The sequence below is a fragment of the Monodelphis domestica genome, chromosome 3 (genome assembly GCF_027887165.1).
Source record: "Monodelphis domestica isolate mMonDom1 chromosome 3, mMonDom1.pri, whole genome shotgun sequence".
Taxonomy (NCBI): Eukaryota; Metazoa; Chordata; class Mammalia; order Didelphimorphia; family Didelphidae; genus Monodelphis; species Monodelphis domestica.
The window spans coordinates 96,670,416-96,687,353 of NC_077229.1; the positions used below are offsets into that span (position 1 = coordinate 96,670,416).

Here is a 16,938-nt window from a genome sequence, read left to right on the forward strand (position 1 = left end):
AATTCAGTTAAAATTTGAATTCAGTTTGGAGGCTAATTTCAGTTCGGAGTGGAAGAACCCAGCTTGAAGAGGATCTTGTGGTGAGTGATAAAGACTGACTCATTCTCCCTTAGGCTCAGGCCTAGGCTATTTTGGTCTAGGCCCTTTCCTACTGCTTGGCTACTCTCTCTCTCTCTCTTTCTCTCTCTCCTTCCCTTAATTCCTTCATTTGTATTAATTAAAATCTCCATAAAACCCAGCTAACTTAGTTATTTTCATATTTGGGAATTTTCCCATGGCGACCACTTAATTTTAGATTTTTAAATCAAGACACTAAAAATTATCTTTATAGTTTGGCTGAAACCTTTACAGTTTTGGCAATTCAAAGTCTTGGCAAAACCACATTTTCTCAGTTACAATTTGAATCCAGGACCTCCTATGTGCAGGCCTGGCTCTCTATCCACTGAACCATCTAGCTGCCCTAAGGGGTTTCTTTTTTTTTTTTTTAACCCAATACTAGGTATTGATTCCAAAGCAGAAGAGAGGTAAGGGCTAGGCAATGGGGGTTAAGTGATTTGCCCAGGAGTGTCTGGGCTAGATTTGAACCCAGGACCTCCCATCTCTGGGCCTGGCTCTCAATCCACTCAGCCAACCAGCTGCCGCCCCCCCCCCCAAGGGGTTTCTTGAAGAGAGTAAAAGAAGAGATTGTAAAAGACAGCTTGAAACATAACAATTTTTTTTTAATTTTTTAAATGACTGTGGCAACTTCTCCCATCACTTCCTGCAAATAGAGGAAGAAGAAATGTAGTATCAGATTTTATATTCTGGGCTCTAAGATCACTGGAGATGGTAACTGCAACCATGACATTAACATATACTCACTCCTTAGAAGAAAAGCTATGGCAAATCTGGACAGCACACTAAAAAGCAAAGGCTGAATCACCATGTTGACAAAGGCCCATATAGTCAAAACTATGGTTTTTCCATGAATAGTATAGCTGTGAGCATGGGATTATAAGGAAAACAGCTCTGTAGAATCAATGCTTTCCAATTATTATGCTGGAGAAGACTTTTGAGAATCCCTTTGATAGCACAGAGACAGGCAGGAGGTCTTAGATTAAAATCTGGCCTTAGATACTGTAATAATTAAAATTATGAGACTGGCCTTAAATCAATAACATTTTTTAGAATTATTTGTATTGCTCCATTTAGCTTGCAGCTGTCATGAGGGCCCCTAACCACACTCACAGGGAAGACCAATCAGCTCAAAAACACTTAAGGGAAGAGGCTAAAATTCGCTCTTGCCTCAGTTTATCAAACTTCTCCGCCCACTAACTCCCACATGTCACGTCTCAGGAGCCAATCATGGCTCTCCATTTTTCCTGCCCTGCCCAGCGGGGTCAGTTGGTTGGCTGGAGATGTGGAGAGGGAGGAAGAATAAAGTTCTTTTTGTACAATCCTTCCTAGCTGTGTGACCTTGGGCAAGTCACTTAACCCCAATTGCCTAACCCTTACCATTCCTCTGCCTTGGAACCCATACTTAAAGAAATCAATTCAGACTACTCATTGGAAGGAGAAATACTAAAGCTGAAGCTTAACTACTTTGGCCACATAATGAGAAGAGAAGACTCATTAGAAAAGACCGTGATGTTGGGAAAGATTAATCAGAGGCAAAAGGAGAAGAAACTGCAGAGGATGGTGTCATGGAAGCAATGAACCCGAGCTTTGACAGACTTTGGGAGATAATGGAGGATAGAAGCACCAGGTATGCTATGGTGCATGGGAGTTATAGTAGTCTTTCTTACTCTACAGCCTCCATTTTTGTTTTATTTCCCATCTGTGTCATCATAGTCGTAGTGTGTATTGTTTTCCTGTTTGTTTACTTCACTCGACCTCCTTTCATGTGTCTTCTCTGCATTCTTCACTTTTTCTCCATTTCTTGTTTCCTGTTCAGTCACTTCAGTCCTGTTGGATGCTCTGCAAAAATATTAGAATGGTTTGCTCTTTCCTTCTCCAGCTCATTTTATGGGTGAAGAAATCAGGTTGCCTAGCGAGTAAGTGAGCCTGCTTTTGAACTCGGGTCTTCCTGACTCCGGGTTTGGCACGACCTAGCTGCCCTCCTTGTTTCTGGGGGCAAAATAATATTTCATTCTGTTTACCATCCACATTCTGCTTATCTCTTCCCTGATCGATGGGCGTCTATTCTGTAGCCAGTTTTCTGCCACCACAAAAAAATGCTGCTGAGATTATTTTGTACAAAAAACGATGCTTCTTTTTGACTTCCTCGGGGTGTAAAAATGGAGACTTGAATTCGGGACTCCATTTCCCAGGAATCCTTGCTCACTTCCCAAAATGCCTTGTAACCTCACCTGGGCCGAGAGCGGGATGGGGTATTTAACCTGGCTGTAAAGGCTGTGGGTCTCTTTTTTCCTACTTCCGCTCCCAAGCAGATGTGTCTCCTGATGTGAGTGAAAATTGAATGGGCTTCTCGGCCCTCCTAGCATTTGTATATTTGTATTTTTTTTTGTATTTGTATATTCTTAAATTCTTTCATCTTCAATAAACCTCTAAAAATATAATACTCCTTGTAGAGAGAAACTAATTCCTACCTGCCTCAATTTCCCCTAAATTTTAACTCTTACAGGGGTTCCTGTCTAGCAGTGGGCTCTCCAGGCTAGAGAGAATGAATGGGCATTTTCATCACTCCAAACTCCATTCCTTTCTTTTGTTTTCTAAACCCTTACCTTCTATCTCAGTATCATTTCTAAGTCGAAACAACCACTACAAGGGCTAGCAATCAGGATTAAGTGATTTGCCCAGCGTTATCCAGATTTGACCCCTTGGGCTCTTGACTCCTGGTATTCTATCCACTGTGCTTCATGGCTGCCTCGTATTCCATTTATTTTCATTTTTTAAAACTCTTATACCTTCCATCTTAGCCTCAATATTGTGTATTGGTTCTGAAATAAGTAAATTACTTGACTTGGACTGATGATAGTTTGATCAAGTACTCTGTTCTGTCTGTATCCAAGGCAGAAGGGTGGTAAGGGCTAGGCAATGGGGGTTAAGTGACTTGACCAGGGTCACACAGCTGGGAAGTGTCTGAGGCCAGATTTGAACCCAGGACCTCCCATCTCTGGGCCTGACTCTCAATCCACTGAGCCTTACTTTTCAAAGAATACTAACACCAACTCAGCAATCACATTAACAGTAAAGTGAGGCCTTTGGATTAGATGGCCTCAGGGATCCCTTTTAGCTCTAAATCTATGTTTGGAAAGTCCTCTCCTCCCCTGGGATAAGGTTTATCTAGGCCCGGTGAGTTGAACTCCTTAAGGGCAGCTGCGTGGTTTCCTATTAACACGGCGCCCCTATTCCTTTCTATTCTTCACACATGAGGTTCCAACCTACTTTTCCAGCCTAATGACTCAATCCTAGACTTTCTGTACATGATTGAGCCGTCAGATTTGCTGCCCTACTGCTCCTCATTCATCACCCTCCGTCGCATCTCTGTTCCTTTGCGGTGGCTGGCTCCGATCTGGCCTGCACTCTCTCTTCACTTGGGCCCCCCAAACCCCTAGTTTCCTTCAAGGCTCAGCTAAACATGGCCTTCTACACGAAGCCTTCCTTGCTTTCCTACAAAAGGAGGCTCTTGGCACCCCCCTTCTCCCCCAGTCCCATTGCATTTATTGTGAATGTATCTATATATTCGGGGTAACGAGGTGGTGCAGTCCACAGAGCACAGGACCTTGAGTCAGAAAGACTCCTCCTCCTTCAGAGTTCAAATCTGGCCTCAGACACTTAAGAGTCGTGTCATCCTGAGCAAGTCACTTAACTTTGTTTGCCTCAGTTTCCTCATCCATAAAATGAGCTCGAGAAGGAAATAGCAAATCACTCCAGTATCTCTGCCAAGAAAACCCCAAATGGACTCATGAAGAGTCAGACAAGACTGAAAACAATCCAATGATGACAACATCTATTTATGTACATGTTGTCTTCCTAAATGGACTGTGAATGCCTTAAGGAAAGGGGAATTTCACTTTTGCTTTATATGCTTAGTACCTGGCATGCTGTCTGGCACAGTACAGATCCTTAATAAATAGGTGTTTTTTCAAATATGTCCTCAGACCCTTCCTAGCTATGTGACCCTGGGCAAGTCACTTGACTCTCATTGCCCAGTCCTTACCACTCTTCTGCCTTGGAACCAATACACAGTATTGATTCTAAGATGGAAGGTAAGGGTTTAAAAAATAAAAACAAATAAATAAATAGGTGTTTATTCAAATCTGGCCTCAGACACTTTCTAGTTGTGTGACCCTGAACAAGTCACTTGACCTCCATTGCCTAGCTCTTACCACTCTTCTGCCTGGAAGGTAAGGGTTTAAAAAATAAATAAATAAATAGGTGTTTAGTAAATCTAAGAAAACCAACACAATATGAATGGACTTCTCTCCATCTTCCAATTAAAATATTTTAAGAGATGTGGGGGCCAAGATCAAATGAGGGAAAATACCTTTGCTCAGGGAGAATGGGACAATGATATTGGAAGATGGAGAGACATTCTAGAGAGCATCCTGGACAGTTATGGAGACAAGGTTATCCTGAGCTTGTTCCTGAAATGGAGGTTCTATGTAAAAGAATAATAGAGGAGCAACTTATACCCAAACTATTTCTATCTGAACTCCACTGAAAAAGATAATAATACAATGAGTAATAATAAGTAGCATTACATAGTAGATAGAAGCTAGTTTCAGAGTCAAGAAGATCTGAGTTCAGCAAAAGATCAAGGATATCCAGGGAAATCATGAAAAAAAAATGCAAAGGAAGGTGGCCTTGCAGTACCAGATCTCAAACTATACTATAAAGCAGTGACCATCAAAACAATATGGTACTGGCTAAGAGACAGAAAGGAGGATCAGTGGAATAGACTGGGGGTAAATGACCTCAGCAAGACAGTCTATGACAAGCCCAAAGATCCCAGCTTTTGGGACCAAAACCCACTATTTGACAAAAACTGCTGGGAAAATTGGAAGACAGTAGGGGAGAGATTAGGTTTGGATCAACATCTCATACCCTACCCCAAGATAAACTTAGAATGGTTGAATGACTTGAAGATAAAGAAGGAAACTATAAGCAAATTAGGTGAACACAGACGAGTATACATGTCAGATCTTTGGGAAAGGAAAGACTTTAAAACCAAGCAAGAGCTAGAAAAAAATCACAAAATATAAAAATCAATAATTTTGATTACATCAAATTAAAAAGGCTTTGTACAAACAAAACTAATGCAACCAAAATTAGAAGGGGAGCAACAAATTGGGAAATAATCTTTATAACAAAAACCTCTGACAAAGGTCTAATTACTCAAATTTATAAAGAACTAAACCAATTGTACAAAAAAATCAAGCCATTCTCCAATTGATAAATGGGCAAGGGACAAGAATAGGCAATTTTCAGTTAAAGAAATCAAAACTATTAATAAGCACATGAAAAAGTGTTCTAAATCTCTTCTAATCAGAGAAATGCAAATCAAAACAACTCTGAGGTATCACCTCACACCCAGCAGATTGGCTAACATGACAGCAAAGGAAAGTAATGAATGCTGGAGGGGATGTGGCAAAGTTGGGACATTAATGCATTGCTGGTGGAGTTGTGAATTGATCCAACCATTCTGGAAGGCAATTTGGAACTATGCCCAAAGGGCGATAAAAGGCTGTCCTTTGATCCAGCCATAGCACTGCTGGGTTTGTACCCCAAAGAGATAATAAGGAAAAAGACTTGTACAAAAATATTCATAGATGCATTCTTTGTGGTGGCAAAAAATTGGAAAATGAGGGGATGCCCTTCAATTGGGGAATGGCTGAACAAATTGTGGTATCTGATGGTGATGGAAGACTATTGTGCCCAAAGGAGTAATAAAGTGGAGTAATCCCAAGTGAACTGAAATGACCTCCAGGAATTGATACAGAGTGAAAAGAGCAGAACCAGGAGAACAATGTACACAGAGATTGATACACTATGGTACAATCAAATGTAATGGACTTCTCCATTAGTGGCAATGCAGTGATCCTGAACAACTTGGAGGAATCTAGGAGAAAAAAGCATTATCCACATTCAGAGGAAAAACTGTGGGAGTAGAAACACTGAAGAAAAACAGCTGCTTGAATATATGGGTCGAGGGGATATGATTGGGGATGTAGACCCTAAATGAACATCCTAATGCAAACACCAACAACATGGAAATAGGTTCTGATCAAGGTCACATGTAATATCCAATGAAATTGCGCAGCTGTGCCAGCTGTGGGAAGAGTGGGGGGTGGGGAGGGAGGAAAATAATGTGATTCTTGTAACCAAGGAATAATGTTCCAAATTGACTAAATAAATTAATTTTTTTTTAAAAGATCTGAGTTCAGGTTCCAGACACATACTAGTAGGGTGTCTATGGTCAACTCATATAATTTCTCAATGCCCTAGAAGGCTATGAATTACAGAAAAAGAAGGAAGGAAGGAAGGAAGGAAGGAAGGAAGGAAGGAAGGAAGGAAGGAAGGAAGGAAGGGAAGGAGGGAAGGAAGGGAAGGAGGGAAGGAAGGAAGGAGGGAAGGAAGGAAGGAAGGAAGGAAGGAAGGAAGGAAGGAAGGAAGGAAGGAAGGAAGGAAGAGAAGGAGGAAAGGAAGGAAGGAAGGAAGGAAGGAAGGAAGGAAGGAAGGAAGGAAGGAAGGAAGGAAGAGAAGGAGGGAAGGAAGGAAGGAAGGAAGGAAGGAAGGAAGGAAGGAAGGAAGGAAGGAAGGAAGGAAGGAAGGAAGGGAAGGAAGGAAGGGAAGGAGGGAAGGAGGGAAGGAAGGAAGGAGGGAGGGAAGGAAGGAAGGAAGGAAGGAAGGAAGGAAGGAAGGAAGGAAGGAAGGAAGGAAGGAAGGAAGGAAGGAAGGAAGGAAGGAAAGAAGGAAGGAAGGAAGGAAGGAAGGAAGGAAGGAGGGAGGGAAGGAAGGAAGGAAGGAAGGAAGGAAGGAAGGAAGGAAGGAAGGAAGGAAGGAAGGAAGGAAGGAAGGAAGGAAGGAAGGAAGGAAGGAAGGAAGGAAGGAAGGAAGGAAGGAAGGAAGGAAGGAAGGAAGGAAGGAAAGAAGGAAATAGCTGATAATTATTTAGGGCTTGCAATTAGGGTTACATTTTACTTACACAATCTAATTTGATCTATGCCTAATCAAACACCCAGACATTTCTATGATCTTGTTCATCCAGCTGTACCCTCTAATGATGTTGAAGCCATCATTCCATCAGGGTCTTCTCAAAGGTCAACTAAGTACAACAACACTTTCAAGTAACTCAAGTCTGATTGCTTTCTCCTTCAGCATTAGGAAAGTAGAAGATATCTTCAAGATGCCTTGAGGCATGTGCTCAATCTGATAAAATCCAGGTGTGCAGATGAAAAGTCTTCTCTTTGTCATCCATTGGAATAGAAATCTGATAGCATTTGTCATCTAAGTTCAATAGTGAGTATTAATGACTGCCTCCCCAACAACCCAGGGCACCTTGAATTCTTAGTATGTTATACTGGTCCACTTTGGTTCTTTTGTTCAAAGTCCAGTAGCTACACATATTTGTACCTTTTCATCCTTCTTCCATACAACCCTGCGCTAAAATTGTATCTTGTTCTGGTCTCCTTTGTCATGGTGAATATTGATCCTGATATAAATTGTTGTTGATAGGTATGGATAGGCTATTGTTTAAGGAGCTTCTGTTGTTGGCAGTTGAGAACTAGATTGGAGGGGCAGCTGATAAATTCTGCTGGAGACAGTTAAGAAAAACAATTTATTTACTACTTAGGGGAATGTCATGGAAAGGATAAATGAAATGATAATTGTTAGGAGAGACATTTCCCTATACCTAAAGGTTTCTAAACTAAATCCTGGATCCCAAATCTTTCCCGTAAGGGAAGTCTTCATAATCACCAAGGGTGATTCTCCTTAACACTACACTTAACTGTCTAACTGATCCCCCAAACTGACTATATATCTATCCTAAAATGAATATATAAGTTAATAATTAAACGCCTTTCCTTATCATTTGTCTCCAAGATTCAGTGTCTCTTGTCTCTTCCGCTGTTAAGCATTCAGCTTCTGACAAATTCACAGAAGCTGCTCTATTCTGCCCCCTGCTGGGCTCTGTCCATCCCCTGCAGTCTCACAGGAAATGGCCAAGTCAGACTCTCTCACAGATGATCTGCTTTCAATCTTCTTCCAAATCTCCAGGTATTTTCCTAACCAACTGTCACCAACCCTTCCAAGATTTCCCACAGGAGAAGCCAACCATCTACTCTCTGAACAACCAACCCAAAGAGTTTCCAGTAATTCCTAATTGCCCCCTGCTAGGGGAAGCTGGGAATTCTCTTTCCATAATCCCTTAAGGATTCCACTGTCTGAATTTAAAGGAGCACAGCTCATTCAAACCCATCTCTCTAGCCAATCACCTATTTATCAATATACCTATTTATCAATATACCTAATTATCAAGAATCTCTACTTAGCTAATTAACAAATAACTTATTATACTTTGATTACCCACTCCTCTTTCCAGTCAATATAATGTGTAAGTTTATAAATAGCCAGTATAGAATGGTAATAGCAGGAAGTAATATTGCAAAGGGATACCCAGAAGTCATGTACAAAAACCATCCTAAAGATCAAAAGAACATAATTTACAAATTGTATCCTATATCAACCATAAATCACATCTTGGTAATGTGTGCAGAGTCAAGAGAAGCCATCTAATGTTCTCCTATTCTTTCTTCTCAATCTTTCTCATTTCCTCTATCCTCATTCTTCCTTCTTCCTCCCCTCTTCTTTTGTCTCTCTTTTCTCCTCTATTTCTCTTCTTTCTCTTTTCCTCCTGTTTCAAATACCTCTCCTTAATCTTCCTCCTTCTGTCCTTCATTCTCATTTTCCTTCTCATTTCTACTTTTTTCCATTCTCTTCCTTTATTCATTTCCCACTTCCCCCAAACAGTTCTGATCTTGACTGATCTTCCAAGTTATAGTCAGTACTTAATGCCTATGACTATGGCTATGGGTGACCAGCACTGAATTTTGAAAGATTAAACCTTTTTTTCAAAGGTAGGATATGGGTAAAACTCCTATTTGGAGTGGGCATGAATAATAGATAGAGAGAAAGAAGAAATACTCACCTCTGGTCACTTCTCAATGATTTCTCCCCATCACTAAATGATTTATATACCCAGTGTTTCTGAAAGAACAAACAAAAATAATTGTTCACCTGTGTTGAGGGATCCTTAAAAATAAAGGGAAAACTGTGTGACCCTGGGCAAGTCACTTAACCCCCATTGCCTAGACCTTACCACTCTTCTGCCTTAGAACCAATACACAGTATTGATTTTAAGATGGAAGGTAAAGGTTTTAAAAAATAAAATAAAGGGGGAAAATAAGTTTTGCAGGATTATAGAGGGGTGAATGTCAGTTTCCAGAAAAAGACAAAACTCAAAAGACTCAAACTCCAAATTTCACCACATTGACCCTGATTCCTGTCAAAATTCCAGAATGTATTTGTAAATTTGTATTAATGCCATATCCATTTATTTCTTATTTCTCTCAAATTATTATTCATAGGGTAGGTAGGTGACTCAACAGATAGAGAGCCAGGCCTGGAGAAAGGAGTTCTTGGGGACCCTGGCCAAGACATTTAACCCCAATTTCCTAGCCCTTACTGCTCTTATGCCTTGGAACTGTTAAAGGGATTTTCTTGATCTCACCCTCTGTCTCCTTAAGAGGCTAGAGAGAGCAGGGTTTCTAAGTAGATCAGAACTAACAGGAACAGTAAGCCAGAGCTGAAGGTTCCATTACCAAAGAGACTGGGATACTGAGGAGAAGTGGCCTGCCCTCTGACAGGAAGTTAGGGAGGACAGTTGATCAGTGAGGAGATAAAGGAAGCAGCCACTGAGGGAAGAAGGTCATTTGCCTCTGGGATCTCTAGAGAGCAGGAGGTCTGTCTCTGAGGCAAGGATCTGCTGGCAGTTGGCTACTGATAGCTGAGCTGCCATAGAAAACTGATTGAAGGAGTGAGAGAGTGGTGGCTGTCTATTATTTTAGGGAGTTGGGTAGTTAGTAAATCATTTCTAGATAGAGTAGGTTAGATAGGCCTGGTGTGCCAGGCAGAAAAAAAAAACTGTCCTCAGAAGACAATTAGAGGTAGTTTCAGGAAATTTTAGATAGTATTAGGATTTTTAGGTATATTTATAGGGTATAAGATTAATAATCTCTCTTTCCTCTTTTCTATCTTCTTTCTTAAATTAAACAAAGTTTCTGTTAAACTTCTCTTCTCATTTTATCAAACTCCTTAATTTAACCCTTACAATACTAATACTTGGTATTGATTCTAAGACAGAAAGCAAGGGTTTGAAAAAATTATTATTCCCTCCAGGGCCCAGGTGAAGGTAACTGAAGGAAAGGCTAAGTGACTTGCCCAGGGTCACACAACTAGTAAGTGTCTGAGACCAGATTTTAACTCAGATCTTCCTGACTTCATGTCCATCTCTTTATCCAATAGCTGCCTTTAGGTGAGATGAAAAAGAAATAATACAGTGTTTCTCAGGAGCAATCACTAAGCCTTCCCATCTCAAATCTACCATGAAAAGACTTGGACAATACTGGATATTCAGTGGATATTCAAGAATGGAAGTGAAGTGAAAGAAGAGTGAAGTATGTTGAGATTTTGTATTTGGGCAAACAATTTTGCCTTTACCCTTTTTACTTTTTGCCTTTATCCCTGGGACTCAGAATTGTTGGGAGGGACCTCCTGTTGATCATGCTAGAGACAAGAAATATTTAGACACAGGACTTGGACTACAAGAGATCACACCATCATTGACGCTCCTAGGGACCTGAAATTGAGCTGTTGCTAACAAAAAAACTACCTAAGGTCAGTGATGCACAGGTAATCCAAATGGTTTCAGAAATCAGAGACTGAATGACTGATGTGATTGGGCAAACAAAACTGGAGGAGGGGGGACCTTCATAATCTGATGAAGAGGCAAGAATATAGATTTATATTTCAGAACATTTTGTCTTTCCTTTTCTCTTCTGTTCTTGTCTAGGACCCAGTTGGAATCTAGTCCCTAGCCCTCCTCTCATTCTCACCTATGAGTACAAGAGGAGGTTGAAAAATATGGTTTAGGAAGAATACCCATATAAAAGTACTGAAGACTTATTCCTTGAATTTTTGCTTTATTAAGTAAAGTATATAGCAAAAAAAAATTTTTTTTCAGAGGATCGTAGTTTCTGTGATCTGACATCACTTATTTCCTTAGGGAAGAACTTTCAGATATGGGATGAAGGCATGGCAAGTCATAGATTTTTCTATCATAACATATGTTTCAAAAGGCTCTCTACAGAGTATCTACGTTGCTGTGTGGAAATGGCAATTTTAATTGTCAGTTTGGAGAGAATGTTCAGATGGGTAGCTTTAGAGAAGCTCATAAGACTGGAGAGAAAATGGATCAGATAAAAAGAAACAAAATTGAGAGAATTTTTCCTGATTAAAACTTTTATAATCTTTACCTTAAGAAGATGAAGCGGATTCTTGTGAAGAGACTTTATTTGACATATAGAATGAAATAATGGTGTGGATTTATATTTTCAGAAGTGAAGTCATTTGCAGTTATAAGAAGGGTTTGGGATGCTTCTTGCTGTGATATTTCTCTCAACCAAATATTATAAACAATTAGCTGCCTTTATTTTATTGCTTATTTAATAGTTAATAAATTATATATTCAATAACTGATATTTATCTAATCCTAAGAGATTTAATATATAGCTACATGTAACTACTATTGTAAAATGGAGTTTCTCCAGTTCATTAAATAATTAACTGTGATTTTGCTAACTATAGAGAAGATATTCAAACATACCCCTGGACTACCCTAGAACTCAAAGGATGATAGAAAAAAAAATGGTTATGAGTCAAGTATCTGAACCCTTGGTGGGAGGTTCATTCCCTGTGACCACTTGGCTGCTGGCTGTAGTAGTGTGCCACCTGGTGGGAAAATTATGTATTATATCCCCTCATTTGCTAATTGATAGAGTAATACCCTTCCTTCCCATAGGTGGCAGCTAATTGGCACAGTGGGCTACAGCAACAGGTCTGGAGTCAGGAATATCTGAGTTCAAATCCAAGCCTCAATCACTTATTAGCTATGTTATCCTGGATAAATCACTTGACAGATATTTGTCTCAGTTCCTTCAGCTATAAAATGGGGGTGATAATAGCACCTACCAGCAAGGTTATTGAGAGGATCAAATAGATAATGTATGTTAAGTTCTTAGGTGGCACATAATAGGCACTATATAAATGTTAGCAATTAGATATTATTTAAACCCTTACTTTTGGGCTTAGTAAAAACTCCAAGACAAGAGGGAAAGAGCAAGGCAAACAGGATTACGTGGCTTGCCCAATGTCATATAGCTAAGAAGAATCTGAGGTCTTCTCCATTTCAGGCCTGACTCTCTATCTGCTGTGCCACCTAGCTGACCCTAATTAACCCTTATTATTAAGAAGACAGAACACAAGGAGATGTGGGTTGCTTTAGTACTTTAGTGTCCTAAGTGTTACCTGAGGAACACATACAACAGTATTCACATGAGTCATATAATGGAAAAATGGCTTATAAGCCTCTAGAAAGGGAAGCAGTGATCATTAAGATTCAGCATGGTTTCATCAAACACAGGTTGTGCCAGTCTAACCACACTTCTGTCTTTGAGAGGGTTACTAAGAAAGCAGAAAAGGGCAGTGCTATAGCCATGCTGTCTCTAAATTTCAGCAAAGTACTTGACAGTGTTACCTGCTGGTCTTATGGACAAAATGGAAGTATATTAGTTAGAGAATTTTATAATTAGTTGGATACTGAACTGATTGAACAACCAGATTGAAAGAATAGACCTTAATGTATTTGTGTCCCAGGGTTCTGTTCTTGGTATTTTGTTATGTAAAAATAATGCATGAATTTAGAAAAGACTCATTGTTAATAGGGAAATTCCATGTTGGATAACAAAATTAGAGTCTCAAAAGATTCCAACAAACTAGAACAATGAATCAAATCTAGACAAACAAAATTTACATATAAAGTCCTAGACTTGGGTTTCAAAAATCAAAATATCCAAGTACAGGTTAAAGAAAGAATGACTAAGAAATAATAAACATAAAAAAGTCTGTAAATTTTAGGGAAACAAATTTTATGAAACAAAAGTATGGCAACCAAACTCCAGACCTAAAGGAATTGGAGGATGTGTTCATAAAGAAATTGTGTCTGAAACAAAGAATGTTGATAATCCTGATGTTGAGATATATTCTGGTTAAGTTAAATCTGGAGTATTGTTTCCAATTCTGGGGCTACATTTCATGGGGGGAAATGGACAAAATGGAGTCTATTGAGGAAGTGAGGGGATTATAGATTATAATGTATGCAAATCATTTGATAGAATTGGGAATATTTTATCTGGAGAAGGAAGACTTGGAGACAAAAAAAGAGGTGTTCAGGAATTTAAAGGGACGTCCTGTTGAAGAGGGATTAGACTTAGTCAAGATTTGGGACAGATGTTGTTAAGAGAATTTCTTTTTTTTTTTTTAACCCTTACCTTTCATCTTAGAATCAGTACTGTGCATTGATTCTAAGGAAGAAGAGTGGTAAGGGCTAGGCAATGGGGTTAAGTGACTTGCCCAGGGTCACACAGCTGGGAAGTGTCTGAGGCTAGATTTGAACCTAGGACCTCCCATCTCTATATCTGGCTTTCAATCCACTGAGCTGCGCCTGTTAAGAGAATTTCATATGAGGTATGGATCAGATGAAGAAGCCTCTGAATTCCTTTCTAAAACTAAGATTCTTTTCCTCCTCTTTCTCCATTTTCTCTCTTTGTTATTTTTCCACTCCTCTCTTCTCTCTCTTTCTCTTCTCCTTCACCCAACTGAATCATTTCAGGACAGGGCATCCCTTGGCCTATAAAGATGACAGAGTTTTGAGCCAGAATGGACCTTAGTTTTGTTACTTCCTTCACACACAGGCACACATATACTGAGGGACTATTACTTAACAGATGAGGAAACTGAGGTCAACCAAGGGAGATGTGACTTGCCACAGGTGGTACATATAGTGGAGGTAGGATTTAAACCAGGGCCTCAAATCTTTCAACCCTAATTATAGGTTTAGGCTTCCTAGGCTTTCCCTTCTCCAGACTAGGATCCTTAGAAAAGAGAGGCTTTGTTTCAAGTAAATTGTATGTATTGCCAGGGAGCTGTGTAAAAAACAACAACACATGACCCTTAATCTCTGAGGTTGTTTTTATATGATCCTCTGGGATTAGGCCTAGGGTTCCATAGACCTGCCTGGGTATATAAGCAGGGCATATTTCTCTGTCTAAGTGTGTGGGCATAATCCATATTTATACTCACCTGTTCCACACAGGCATATATTCATTCCTACATTCATATACCTTCAGGCATCCACTAGATCCAGGTATTTTTCCTACTTGCTACCTGTCCCATTTCCCTGGCCAATGGAGAACCAATTGCTTGTTCAATAAGAAGAGGGGACAGGCACAGTCTCAAGTACTTTCCCCCCATAAAAATGAATAAATAAATACCCTTTTGCCCTTCCTCCATGTTGCCCTCATTCTCACAGCTCCTATGGAGTAGATTCAGCCCTGGATTTGGCTCTGCCACTTACCATGCGTGACTTGGGACAATTCTTACCCTTCTTATTTTCCTTGTCTGTATAACAAGAGAATAGAAGTAGATGAAACCCAAGGGTTGGTTTTTTTTTTTTTTCAGATTCCAATCCTGTCATCCTAAAGGAGCCTTATGGTTTTGGAGGGATTCTTTTATAAGTTGGGGCATATATACACATGTGTAGAGATTCAAGAGGGGTTGGTCTAGGCATTGGGGGTCAGTGGGGTGTGAGTGAATAAATTGCAAGTGTGTGTGTGAGCATAGTTATTGGAGAAACAGGGAGAGTTGTTCCAGGCACTGGGAACAATTGGGAGGAATGTTTTATGTTCCAGAAATTCTAGACACTTGGGACCACAAAGACTGGAGAGACACTATAGAACCCTGGGGACTGGGAAATAGAGGGAAGATAAGATGAATGGCTTTGGCTCAGCTTCTTTGCCCAGTCCATTCTCCTTCTGTCAATCACTCCCCATCCTAGAGCCATTGCTTGGCAACCAGAAAAAGGCTGTTGCTAAGAGATCCCAGGTGGGTGGAGGCTTCTGGGACCAGGAAACAGCAGCAGAGCAGTAGCACATAAATGCACCCCATCAGGGCTCCATGAGCAGGCTCCCTCCCCAGCCTACAGGCTCAGTAACATACCCCATCTCCCACTGCAGGCACATGGAGATGCCCTCAATCTATAGGTTCTACCCAGCTCCTCTTTCCACCTCCCTTTCTACACACACGTCTAGTCCTGGGTGGCACCCCCAGCCTACAAGCTTAGCTCCCCTTCCCCCACTCACATTAGCAGAGACATACACCAGTACACAGACATACCCAGTCACCCTTGACCGCTTAGAGGCTTTGGGTGTGCTAAGAGGAATATGTTGGGGGGGGGGGAAGGCTCATTTGTCTCCTTTCCCAAAGTCTGTTGCTTCTTGATTAGGTCATCACAAGGGTCCTAACTGCAGGGAGGTCCTCTTGGATAAAGCAAGGAGTAGCATGAAAAGGTCAAAGATTGAGAAGAAGGTAGAAGGAAAGAGGCTAGGAGATTGAAGAGAAGAATGTGTGTGGGGAATGGGGCCTAGATAGATAAGATGAAAGGAGGGAGATGGGGATAGAAAGATTTTGGGAGACACTCCAACCCCCTTCCCCAGGTCCTCAGTCCCTGGCTAGACCCTGTCCCCTTTGGGAAAGGCTGAGTACCAGGGTGGGGATCGTCGAAGAGGCCTCCCCTCGACTACGTGTATTCTCAAGCAATAACAGCGCCATTGGTATTATCTACCCAAGAATACCCGTCATCGCGGGGGGCTAGGCAATGGGGTAGGGTCAAGATGGTGGCCCCCAGGGTGAAGAACTCCTTGGCCATACCAGACACAGTGGTAGCAGCAATAGAAGCTCTGGGATCCAGCAGGTTTGTGGTCACAATATAAACTGGCTCTGGCCCAACCGCACATTGACCTTAGAACCCGGACTCCAACTTGGGACTCTATCATCTCAGCCGAACTCCAGGTCCACAGACCTCCCAGGTAACCCAGGCCAAGCCCTCACCTCCTCCCACCCCAACTCCTGCAGTAGTTTGCCCACTGGGCACTTCACCCTCAGAATTCTCTTCTAGACCCCTAAGAACCACACTCCCTCCACCTCGGACCCAGGACCTAAGAGTTGGAGTTTCTCAAAGGAAATCTAATCCAACTCACACCTGAACAAAAATATCTTTTATCCCCAGAATCTCTACAGTGAGTTGGGCTACCCAGTTCCACTCCCAGAGGAAGCCTCCGCTTCCCAGAGTTCCCTTTCCCTCCTCTATCCCCAGGATCTAGGACCTTCTTCCGGGACTCTGGTAGCACCGGCCTAAGTGCTCTTCCTAGGCCTGGGGGCTTAGAGACCATCTCTAGACCCCCAGGCCCTGGAGACCCTGCGGGGCGGAGCCGGGAGCAGGGGCGGGGCAGTGTCACAACCCCCTCCTTCAGCCTCAGGCCCGACTTCAGAACCGCGGACAGCTCCCAGCTCCAGCCTCCCAGCTTGGGAGGACGCTGAGGGTTCCAGGAAGGATCGCTCTTCCTGGGTAGCCCAGACAGGTCAGAGCTGTGGAGAAGAGGGTAGGACAGTAGTCCGGGGAATAACTGTGGGGGGGGGGGAGGGAGAAGAGGCATGGAGAACCCTAAGAGAGAGAGAAACCCGGAGAGGCGGTTGAAGTGGGAGTAAAACAGAAAGGGACACAGGTGCAGTTCAGGATAGGGAGAAGCTTCACTTCAG

The 16,938-nt window shown here is 41.5% G+C and overlaps 1 non-coding gene across 1 annotated transcript; it reads right to left on the reverse strand.

Annotated features, from left to right (window-relative positions):
* Nucleotides 1–15,919: 15,919 nt before the first annotated feature.
* MIR137B (microRNA mir-137b) lies at nucleotides 15,920–15,978 on the reverse strand. The gene has a single exon (NR_127485.1). It is a non-coding gene; the product is annotated as a microRNA mir-137b (primary transcript).
* Between the last annotated feature and the right edge of the window lie 960 nt (nucleotides 15,979–16,938).